This window comes from Botryllus schlosseri, chromosome 16 (assembly GCF_051294905.1).
Source record: "Botryllus schlosseri isolate E-star chromosome 16, Bs_hap1, whole genome shotgun sequence".
In the NCBI taxonomy this organism is placed as follows: Eukaryota; Metazoa; Chordata; class Ascidiacea; order Stolidobranchia; family Styelidae; genus Botryllus; species Botryllus schlosseri.
In genome coordinates this window covers 5,283,746-5,295,942 of record NC_137251.1, presented here as the reverse complement: position 1 = coordinate 5,295,942, position 12,197 = coordinate 5,283,746, and the positions used below count along the sequence as shown (strand labels likewise).

The window sequence follows — 12,197 nt, the reverse complement described above, 5'->3', positions numbered from 1 at the left end:
AAAATGTACCATGCGGCCGTATACGACTGGTAAATAGGCTACAGTAGCCTAGATTGACTAGTAGCCCACAAATACATGGAAATAATGTTGTGCGGCCCGCAACGTCATTTGCTGTTAAAATGCGGCCCGTTATACAAGGTAAGTTGAGAACCCCTGAATTAAGGTCTCGTGTGTTGAGTATAAACGTGAAGATCATTACACCTAACGCGGGGTTACCATATTTTGAGATTTGAAAAAGATTACACTTTTCAAAAATTGCGAAAGCTCAAGTATCGGAAAGGAAAACCGGTAATTTTGAAAAAAATGGCCAATAGTATACTGTGTTCGCTAAAAATAGGGTCATCTTTCCCATCTCTACTGAAATATCCATCGCGCCGTATTTTTCGTTGCTTGTCTCGCCAACTCGGTCGTTCGCTGCGTTGAAGTCGAGTTTTTGATCGACATTTGGACGCCCTGCGAGGACACTTTTAATTGATTAAAAAAGAGGACAACACCTCTTAAGAGTACGTATGGTTCTGGTTCATTTTGCCTCTGATTAAAATCGATTTTAATCGAAGCAATAATTCAACCCTAATGTTGAGTCAATGCTGAATCATGCTTATGCCTAGCACATGTATCATTGATGATATCTGTAGTGGTGTCTGGATGTGAAAAACAACGTCCGATTTATGTACATCGTTCAATGCACAATTGCACATGGTTGTCCGATAATAAGCCACATTCACGCATCTCCCCAGAAAATAAAACAGCCGAAATAAATCAGCGCGATGGAATAAAAATGAAAAGCCATGCTGGCATAGTAGCTTGTAGTCTGCGAACCAGATTCACGCATCTCCCCAGAAAATAAAACAGCCGCAATAAATCAGCGCGATGGAATTGAAATGAAAAGCCATGCTGATTGCTGGCATAGTAGCTTGTAGTCTGCGAACCAGATTCACGCATCTCCCCAGAAAATAAAACAGCCGCAATAAATCAGCGTGATGGAATAAAAATGAAAAGCCATGCTGGCATAGTAGCTTGTAGTCTGCGAACCAGATTCACGCATCTCCCCAGAAAATAAATCAGCGCGATGGAATTAAAATGAAAAGCCATGCTGGCATAGTAGCTTGTAGTCTGCGAAAAACATTCCAGTTTCGATCAGGAACAGAACAGCAGCGAAGAAAAAGTGATAGTTAACACAGGCTTGTTCACTTTCATGCCCTCAACTACACCATGAGGGCGATTGCTTCAGATCTAACCAAAGAATATATATCAGAGGATGAGGTGGGGAAATATTTCAAAACGGAGAGTGCGAGCATGGACTGTGATGTTTTGAGCAGAGGTGGTCAAAGTAGTCAAGAAAGCTATTCAAGTAGAAGCAACGACGAAAAAAATCTACTCACGTATGAGTAGAAGTAGTACTTTTAAAAGCAACTGTAACAGACCTCTGTTGTCGTTCAACCATGAAATGTGTATATCTCGAAACTGAGAGACATCCTGTTCTAGAGTAATTTGCCTCTAGTATAAAACTACTGATTCGAGAGAATCAGTAGACTCATTTGCTAAACCTACTTGTAACAACGTCTGAAATATATTCGTATGTCTTGCGTATATCGGCGTCTTAAGAAGATCTCACCAGGATACAGTACAGAACTCCAGGTTAAGTAGTCAGCCAGCTAACCCTATAATACTTTGGTTAGCTATACTTCTACTCACCAGGACACAACCCATTATACTGCGACATGGTGCCCCGAGTGATATCTTAAACGCTACTACGTTGAGTACGAGGACTTTCGACGTTGCCATCGAACTATCAATTTTCCGGACATTATTCAATATACGGTACGTGCTTACATTGCATTCTGAAATAAGTATCGCGACAGCCTATAATTCCCTAGCCATTTCGTGTATTGCATGTTGTATATTATTAGATATTGTGCGCATGTTTTGTCTCCTTGGCTAGTAACTACACCTACCTACAGTCGTTAATTCTAACGTTGATATCCCTAACATTGTTAAGCGTAAGAGCTTTACCAGGTAAGATTAACGGAATGAATGACGATGTGTCTAACAGCGATAACTTCTCAGATTTGATCTTTCCTGTGGTTATATGTGATTCAGCTTCACAGAGCGTGTCTAATATAAGTGATATTGAGGATCATAAATTAGATATTTCCGCTTTGCGTGACGAAGTAGTTGATACTCACGCTAACGTTGAACGTTGGTGGGATAGTTTGATTTTAAATGTTAATTCACAAATTGCCACCAACGTCGTCAAGGACAGTTTTATTTTTGACGAGAAATCGCAGTTGAATACAAACGCGCGCGCCGCACAACTTGATGTATTGACTAGATTACGCTTGCGTCCAGTTTACGCGCTGCTAACTATGGCCCAATTTATTTCTGCTCAAATGTTAGATAGTGCACAGCAGAATAATGAAGCGGGCTTGGGCGCTTGTGCGCAAACCGTGCGATTCATGCCTTTCAAATTGGCTCTCAGTCGAATTCGGATAGAATTACAGCTTTTTAATTCAATCAAAAGCTCGCTTACGTCTTCCGCGAAAAGGCACATTATGTGCTGGCGTCACATTGGGCGCCACATGAGTTACGATAAAAAAGCACGCCAGTGTACAGATGTTCGCTCTTGGCACTGGATTGATTTTTGTAAAAAATTGACAGAATCAGTGCAGGTTCAGGATTTTTAATTGTGGTAGAATCTGTATACAGCAATCCTGCGTTTGGTGTGGTGTACTGGCTTTGCCCGCTTCGGAGTTTGACCGTGTTATTTTTGTTTCTGTCTTTAGTTTTACGGGGTCCATTTTACATGAGACTGTTTCGTGAACATGATTTCCTTTTGGCCTTAAAAGCGCCATGTTTTATTTCACCGATTCAGCCATGGGCGTGGTGCAGTCGATACCACGTGGACGTTATACGTCAGAGACACGTTTTCCATACATGTCGCAATTTAGAGACCGCGGGAAAATTATTATTTTTGCAGCCAGACGACCGCAATTTGAAACGAACATGATTGCTCCCACTCAAATTCGAGTTACATGAAACCTTTTCCTGTTTCCCGCGATACCGAACACGACGTATACGTGTCGCGAACAGGATATACTCCGCGAGATTTTACCTTGCGCGGTTAATTCAAATTTAAAAAACGTGCTCGTTTTTTTTTCATACAGAATTGTCTCAGATCCTCTTACAGGCTTGACAAAGTAAATTGTGCGAGCTAAATTTTGACATTTAGGCAAACTTATTAAATTGGTTTTGCCTTTCACATTTCTCAGCGATACAGCGCTTATCGCAGACTCAGGACGTTGTAATTAGAATTGCACGCCGTCCATTTTTAACTGCTTCTACAGGCGTACATGTTCACGCGCCTCGATACAGGAAGTGGTTTTGAATTTGCTTTCACCTCTCACGTTGGCGTGTTCTCGCGTTAATGCGAATTTTGAATTTTTTGCTAAACTGATTTATTTTTGAGATACCCTAGAGCGCTCATTGCGTTCGCTTGGGTAGATTAGTGAAGTTGGCTCAGTAACGCGCCATATTCGATTTCATACGACACTGGGATGGCCTTGAGCGCCCAGTGGACATATAGGGTTCTGCGTAATTGATTGTTCATGACTTAGATATCGTTATGACACCCTGACCTTAGCTTTACGATCCGACCAGAGTGATATGTCAAAATGTGTCTCCATTCAAAGGACATTGCCGAAACAAATTAGCTACGGTAAATTGGGACTATGGTGCATTATCTAGATACCGTTACCCAACTGTGATGATAAAAATAGCCAAGTTGTACTCGGCGTATCCATATGCTACAAGAATTGAGTTGCCGTCACTGGCAGCGTTGTAAAGTAGGAGAGGAGCGACGATTGTCGGTTGAACAGCTGCAGCAAGTTTCAATCGTATCACTCCGAGCATATACGTCTTCTACTGGCAACGATACAAGAGGTAAAAGATCTATCTGATCTTTGGTACCGTAGTCTTGTGTCCAATTTGAACGCATTTGAATGTAAACCGGAACAGCAAATGTATGCTATTCGAAAATCACTGCTCCCACTAAAATACGAACGCCGCATTATACTTGACACCAACCAAAGGGCCCACGGTTCGTCAAGCTGGCGATGTAATTCAGGCTGAACAATGTTTTAGACAGACTGTCGTAGTACAGGAAAGTTGTTCTTGCCCAACGGGAGATTATCTGCTAAAACAATAGTGCGTTTCGGGCAAAACTTATCACGAATAGCTACCTAGTATAGATAACGGGACAGCTCATTTCGGTTCAAATATTCTAAATATCCGTATCCCACGGAAAATGTTCAATAATAGGGCATTCTCATTTCGCAGAATGCGTCTGTAACTCAAATTCCAATCTCATTACATGATTGTAAAGTATATAGTTGAATCGACGCGCCACGTAGCTTACAGACGTTCTTAGATTGTCCAGTAAGGTGGATCCTTAGCCTGGAAGGTTTATGATAGCATTTTATCATACTTATCTCTCCGCATGTTTTTTTTTTAAATTCAGTACTTGCGTGAGTGGTATGCTTCTCATATCGCCAATCGTTATTACACCTTTACGGCCTTAAATGCTGTTAGGTGCAGCCTTTGTTTATTTCTATTGTAATTACCGAATTACCTGCCTTACGTCACGTCAACAAGAGGTAGACCGTCACGAAGTACTTCTAGATATGCTTTTCTCTACTTCTACTTCTACTTCATAATATTTTGTGAACTACTTACTTACTTTTCGCTATTCAGTTGTCAAGTAGAAGTAGTGTGATCCTCCAATAAGGAAGATAGCCTGGGGAATTTCAGGTCTGTTGCACGGAGTACCGACATTAATTTCATCAAAGTCCAGTGAAGCCAGGATTTTTTCGCTTCGCGCACAGTCGTGTAAGGGACAAATATGTTTTCCGCGGAATGTCGGTGAATATAAATTGGGTTCCGTATTGCGTTGTTCCGCTCATACGGCATTGTCGCCCATATCAAATTTCATCACAGTAACTAGGGCCATCAGAACGCTAGACACTACCGTTTTGCAATCGGGCAATTACCCTTTGTATCGTAATCTAGCAGCCTTGACACGTGCTAATAAGATAAGTGAACTCCAGTGTTGTTCTTTTAAGTTGCACCTGTTTTAGCAGACCACCTTTGAAACTTATGGATAAAAGACGTGAAATATATTTTCCACTTTAAAACGTGCTATTATGTTTCTCTTTCAATTCCGACAATCATACTTGGTTTTAAATACTCCAATTCTTTTGTCTTCAAAACATACATCTTGAAGTATACAGTCAAGTACCAGTATAGTAATTTCTCCATTTTACGGAATAAGGATACACTAAATGGTAAAATTTACGAGCCAACATTTTGATTAACGTTGGCCTATAATAATCGCCCAAAGGTTGACAGTTCATGCAAACGAATTGCGACTGTTTTCAAAACTACTGGTACTTTTACCACCTCTTCACGTCAAGTAATTACCCTCCATAAGACCATATAGCTTGTAGTTACAGGGCTTTGGAGACATTTATTTTATATATTGTTGTTTGTTTCTCTTGTGTCGTATTCGTGCTAAGCCTAGTTGTTAAGTCCTTTTCAAAGTGATGCTGGCTGTCGTGTGCTGTTTCAGATTGCGCATGCACGTTCCAACCTCGCCTTCGCTTCCGGTGCATCAAGCTCTCATAGCCAAAGGGACATCGAACGTTTCGGTGGACTTGGGGAACAATTCTGGCATAAATTGCGTGATACGAAATCAACGGTACCGATTCGCAACGGAACGAGAAATTGGGAAACGGTTGACGCCGACAGTACACTACCAACTGCGGCAAAATGATGCTGATGGTTGACCACATGTCCACAGCAGATTACCGACGTAATACCGCTCTCTACATCAATCGACCGATTATGTCGCCACGTACGAAATATGCAGTTATGGTACTGCGAGCGCCAATTCCCTGAAGTCTGTTCAAGCCCGACCAGCCGGGAATTCAAACATATCTTACGCTGTTTTCCACACCGAAAAGAAGAGCCAGACCCCATTTGAAACCTGCTTTGTATATGCTACAGCAGGCAGATATATCCCTCAGCTATGAGTAGCAGATGTGCACCGCGCGCGAGATAGACTGAGGTATACGTCGATTTATACCCAGTCTTAATTATACTGATCGAAGTATAATCAGTTTATGTAATGGCCACATTGTATATCTCGGTGGCCACGGACTTGTTTTGCAGTTGGATAGCCTCCCAGCCTTGGCAGATGTAACACACTTGATATTTGAGCCTACTGGGATGTATTGTATTGTGTTATTCTAGCAATTTTGTTAGGCTAGAATTATTTAGTTCTGTTAGTGTTAGATGTTGTGCAGTGTATTTTCAATTAGGTTGACTTGTATATTTGAAAGTCAGTAATAAAAACCTTACTAATGCAACGCCACTTAAGTAAACAAAAAGATTATAGGCCTAATGCCTTTGCTATTGTTCGATCTTGTGTTAGTCTCGTATTTTCTTAGGCTACAATTGCCTGGTATGTTGGAGGCTAAAAATTGTGTTGTGCTTTTGTTAGGCTAAAAAATTGGTTGTGTTTCGTTATGGGCAACCTTGTACATTAGAAAAGCTGTAGAAAACTACGTTCTGACATTATGAATTTGTTTAATCAAAAATTAGACTCAATTCCTTGTCATTGTTTCGATATTCCGTGTAACTTTGTAGAGTCACTACAAGGGTCGTTGTATAATTACCTAGACACTTTCATGCCTATTCAAGTGCCTCCTATTAGGGGCGGCGGAGATCCCTGATCTATTAGTAGACCCTTTCCGTAATTTTATTGGACTCCACATCTTGAATTTATGTTATTATTTCATGGTTGTGTAATTGGCTTTTCCACTTAATTAACTAATTAAGTTTCCCTTTCATTGAAGGGATTGTGTAACAGACCTCTGTTGTCGTTCAACCATGAAATGTGTATATCTCGAAACTGAGAGACATCCTGTTCTAGAGTAATTTGCCTCTAGTATAAAACTACTGATTCGAGAGAATCAGTAGACTCATTTGCTAAACCTACTTGTAACAACGTGTAAAATATACTCGTATGTCTTGCGTATAACGGCGTCTTAAGAAGATCTCACCAGGAACAGTACAGGACTCCAGGTTAAGTAGTCAGCCAGCTAAACCTATAATACTTTGGTTAGCTATACTTCTACTCACCAGGACACAACCCATTATACTGCGACACAACCTAAAACTACTTGAAGTAAAAGTAGAATTGGCTGGCTTTAAATATACTCAAGTAGGTAGGCTAAGTAGTGAAAGCGATCGTAATTCGTTCGCATGGACTGTCAAAAGCTGCAAATTGAGCTATGCGAAAGATGCAGGGATGGATTCATATTGATGCATCCAAGGAGGTAACAATTTTCGACAGCATATAAGCATTCTTCCGCATGATATAAAAATGCGATACTAATCCTCTGTTTACTTGAACAGCCCGTTTTAGAAAATATCATGGCATGGCGCCTTCCCCCATATCATAAGGTCCGCAGTTTAGTCGAAGAGCAATACGGAGAAGTTGTATCAGATAGGCTACGGTGTTAACACTTTGCGCGATTAGTAAACTTGATAAAAAATTATGGTGGACCGTAAAAATGCTCTGTAGTGTAGCTTTATTTTCGGAAAAGAAATGCATTTCTACACTTGCTTTTATACTTCAACATATGTATGTTCTCCAGACAAAATAACTGAAACTAATTAGAACTCAAAGTATCATACGGGGAATTAAAAGAGAAATGTAAATACTACTTCTAAAAAGTGGAAAAGATATTTCATGTCTCTAGTCCAGAAAGTTTTACCGGTGAGTAAGTAGGCTACCCAAGTAGCGGAAAACTACTTTGGTGCTTAAAAAACGTAGAAGTACTTCGAAACCACCTCTGGTTTCTAGTCACTGGAAAAGATAAAATGTTTTTTCTCATCTCAAAGGCTTCTGCCTCGAGAACTCGTAGGCATGACTGCAACACCAGCTCTACCGGAAAAAGTTTTCAGCCATGCAAGAGAGCTATATTGTGCACGGGTCGCCAACTCAAAACGGGTCGAGGGTCACTTTTGAAATTTCGTAGAGGATTCGGTCCGCAAAAATGCAATATCGACATAAAACAGGTCACACAGTTGAGCAACTTCGTTTTGAAAACTTTATCTCAATACGTAGTACAATCCCGTACTCACTGCTCACTATATGAGCGATGGTCATGGTAACCACAAAAGAAGTAATATTTTATTAAGTACAAATGCAACAAGAAATGTCATGATCATAAACGTCATTATATTTTGAACTATGAGCTGCGCACGATAACTGACAACGTTTTCCAGCGAACAATGAATTGATATTGACATTTTACTAGCTGAAAGACTATCTCGTCCTAAAGATTGATCTTTTGGGGACGCTATATGCCGTTTTTAAGCGTCTCTGTCTTGGCAGTGTCTGGTCCATTGCACGTCAAGGCCACGACCGTAACTGCGCACATCAAGTTCCCCAACCGATGGGGGCGAGCTCTAAGTGGGCCCAAAATTATTTCGTGAATTACTATAAATTATGGAGTTTTTTAAATTTGGTAAACGTCTTCGAAATTATGAGCTGCGCGAGATTTAATGCTGCCAAATATCCTGATTATTGGGCAACCTTCTCCCAAGAAAAAAAACGCATGATTTATAGAAATGGGGATTTCGGCGTCGGCCACACCAAGACATATGAAGTTTTAGACCATGTAACATGCGATTCCGAGAAATGTGCTAGAACGATCGACAGCGGGAAAACCTTGGCCGAAAAAGACTGCCCCTATGCTGACCGAAAACTTCGATAGATATAGCCTACATAGCCTATATGTGTGTGTGTCTTTTCGTTTAAACCTGAAATGAATCGCACTGATTTAAACCAGAACCCTACCTAATGGTATACAATTTACATGGTCTGATGATCCTCATTTACGCCACGCGCAGACCAAGAAATCGGTGCGTTCACAGTTCACACTGATGACTACATCAAAGTTTTAAACTAATATATTCAATAACGAAGTACTTCTTCTTCATTCGATGTGCACGACCTAATTTGTCGGTTTACAGTAGTTACTAAAGCAGTGTTTGTTAGGCAGATCCCAATTCCTCAACATTTTATGAAGCCATTCCACTTACCTTCAGGCTAACAAAATTTGGTGAAGTAAAATGTGGGTTAGCGGTACACGAATTGAGTCATTATTATCCTCTACAATTTTGCATCAGTTGCGTATGACTTAACAAGGTGAGGTGACAGTTATTATAGTTTCACAATTGGTCCAATTTTGTCACCGATGTGCCTGCAAACATGTAATTGGTCACCCGAAATTACCTGATACAGGTTTTTATGCCCCTGGCGAATCTGCTTTCCAAAATGACTTGCCATAGCCTACATGTTGCTTCCTACTTCTGACCTTGAAATGACTTAGGGATGATTTGGAAATTCATAATTCAATAATGTAATATATATATATTAGGGCTCTTCAAAAATGACTTTTTTTCTCAAATCGTACTGGCTACTTGATAAAATTGTTAGGTTACCCAATTTAAGCCTACACACCAAATTTGGTTCAATTCCAGCCAGTAACCGCTTTGCTACAGGAGAAGAAAGTTTCAATTTATTATATAAAAATAAATAATAATAAATTTTGATTTGAATAAAATAGTATTTACGGTGAGCGCAACTATAATAAATAAACAAAGAATCGGTCACCGTAAATACTATTTTATTCAAATCAAATTTTTTTGAGAATTTTGGTCATATTTATAGCAAAATTCGACTGAGATGCCGCGAATTACCACCGAAGTGACGCTCCGGCGGGTATTTCGTGGGCCGAGTGGAGAGTTGACCTTTTTTTTAGTCAACCAACCGCAAAGTGGGATAAATGTACCATTTTTTGAGAATTCTACTCCGGTTTTGCAAGTTTGAAAATTCTGAAAAAGTGTCCTCTTTTTAGATTTCCAAAATATGCTAACCCGAATATATAGACTTTATAATGAAGTATTACAATTAAAAACAAGGGCATTGATTTAAGGAAACATTTTGGAACCATTTGGCTGGCCCGGCCCGCGAGCGATCTGAAGGTTCCAATCCGGCCCACAATCCAAATTGAGCTTGACACCCCTGTTTTAGACGCTATTCTTTGCACTTTTCTTTCGATTCACTGTGTACCTCCTTCATCGGGGTTTCTCTGGACTTTTTAGAAGTCGAAAGAACGAGCGACAGAGGTGGGCGAAAAATCACAAGAAATAAACATGCGGCGCTTTTGAACTACTGGCGGTAATCAAACGACGTTCGCCTGCGTAGATGACAGTGGATTTCACCAAAGTCAAAGCGAAGTAATTCCAGCGATCGTGAGTCTAGGACAGGGGTGGGCCACCTGCGGCCGTAGAAGGAAATTTGTGCGGCCGTGACACGTAATGAAATTAGTACGTGTTGGCGGTCGTCGACAGGCACATTGAATTTTTGTTTAATTGAATTTTAAATAATCTCGAAATTTTCTTCGCGCGGCGCGCGATTCAATGCACTACTTCATAGTAGCGCCCTTGGCAATCTGAGCCCCGCAGTACGGACGCGATCAGAAGATAAAAATGATGCTAACCATATAGAAATACCAACTTGGAATAGCGTGCTTCTCACGAAAAGACCTCAAAAGACACGAATATATGAAATTGCTGTGCGGGAGCGAATTACCCAAGTGTTGATAAGCACCAATTGTGTGAATGAAACAAACGGACATGTTTTCCACAGAAGCCTGTAAAGTAGGCTACAAGGTGTAAAGCAGTGGTTCTGAACCTTTTTGTTCTCGCTGACTCCTTTTGGACCGTCACCGACCACCCCCCACCCCCGGACCCCCACATCTTGCAATCGTCATCTGCAAGTGATAACTGTAGGCTTAGTTATAAACAGCAACTAAATGAGTTTTCTTGAAAACAAGATCATACTATTCATCTAGAAATTTGGTTGACTTCCATTATTTTAAAGCGAAATCCAAAGACTCATTTGGGTGCGATCGCAACAAATATGGCACCTAAATTGACAAACAATTTTTTTAATGAACATATAACGTCAAGCAGCCTAGTGATTTCTATCTAGCAGCAGTTGCTATGGAAAGAATGGATATGTAGGCTATATGACAGGAGAAAATGGATATTTGTAAATATATCGGAGTCACCGTGATTGACCATATCCTACTCATCCAACTATTTTTCCACAATCCCCAATTAAGCATCTCTAAGCAGCAAAATGTCTGTATCAGTAGGCTACTAGATATTTACCAATTAAAATGAGTCTGCACAGTAGGATATTTCATCTCAGACGGCCCTTCTGTGGATGTGAGCTCGGCTGTTTTACTAGTAATGAAGCGAAACTGCCTCGTGACTTTTCGAATTTAAAAATATACAAAATAGCTTATCAACTATTTTGAGGCCTCGCGGACCCCCTGAAAATGCTTTGCGGACCCGTGGTTGAGAACCACTGGTGTAAAGTGTCAAAAAATAAGTCCGCCGACAGTAGGATGTTCAAAAATGACTTTTGCAAATCTACTGACTACTTGATAAAATTGTTAGTGGTTCTCAACCTTTTTGACCTAGCGGCACCCTTTGAAAATGAAAAATGGTTCGCGGCACACTCGGTTCTCAACTTTTCTTGGCTTACGGCACCTGAGAACTACCAGAATACTTAGCAGTACCCACAGTCGTATACACCGGGTCTCTGACGAGGTACTCCTACCTCTTCGGATCATTCAACTAGGATTTGCTCAGCTTCAAAGAAGAAATTACGCTATCTTCATATCTGCGCACATGTCATAAATACGTCTACGAATGGTATCATTTGAAACGGGAATTCTTCCGCAGCTTTGGTCCCAAAGATTATGTTAGAATTTTAGTGCAAGCCGAAGAATAACGCTTCCGTGTGAGGATTTGAATTTTTAGTTATTACCTCTGCGCCCACATAACTAGCCTTTTGCGATCTCGTTGAAACTTTGATCTGCGCTTATATAACATATTTCATAGATTTCTTCGGCAATAAACTCTGCTCACTGCCGCATCGTCGATGTAATTAACCATCATATAGAACACGTGATCGCCATATTGGCCATAAGCGAATACGGATGCTTAGGGGCGTGTACAACTGTACATGGATGTCAAACGCATTTCCACGCAGA

General features: G+C 40.6%; 2 long non-coding RNA genes across 2 annotated transcripts; both read left to right on the top strand.

The window, feature by feature from the left end:
- Positions 1 to 1,418: 1,418 nt before the first annotated feature.
- LOC145459066 (uncharacterized) lies at positions 1,419 to 7,096 on the top strand. The gene is made up of 2 exons (XR_013921264.1): positions 1,419 to 1,821; positions 5,596 to 7,096. It is a non-coding gene; the product is annotated as an uncharacterized LOC145459066 (long non-coding RNA).
- Positions 7,097 to 7,230: 134 nt separating this feature from the next.
- LOC145459067 (uncharacterized) lies at positions 7,231 to 10,969 on the top strand. The gene is made up of 2 exons (XR_013921265.1): positions 7,231 to 7,837; positions 10,234 to 10,969. It is a non-coding gene; the product is annotated as an uncharacterized LOC145459067 (long non-coding RNA).
- The last annotated feature ends 1,228 nt before the right edge of the window (positions 10,970 to 12,197 follow it).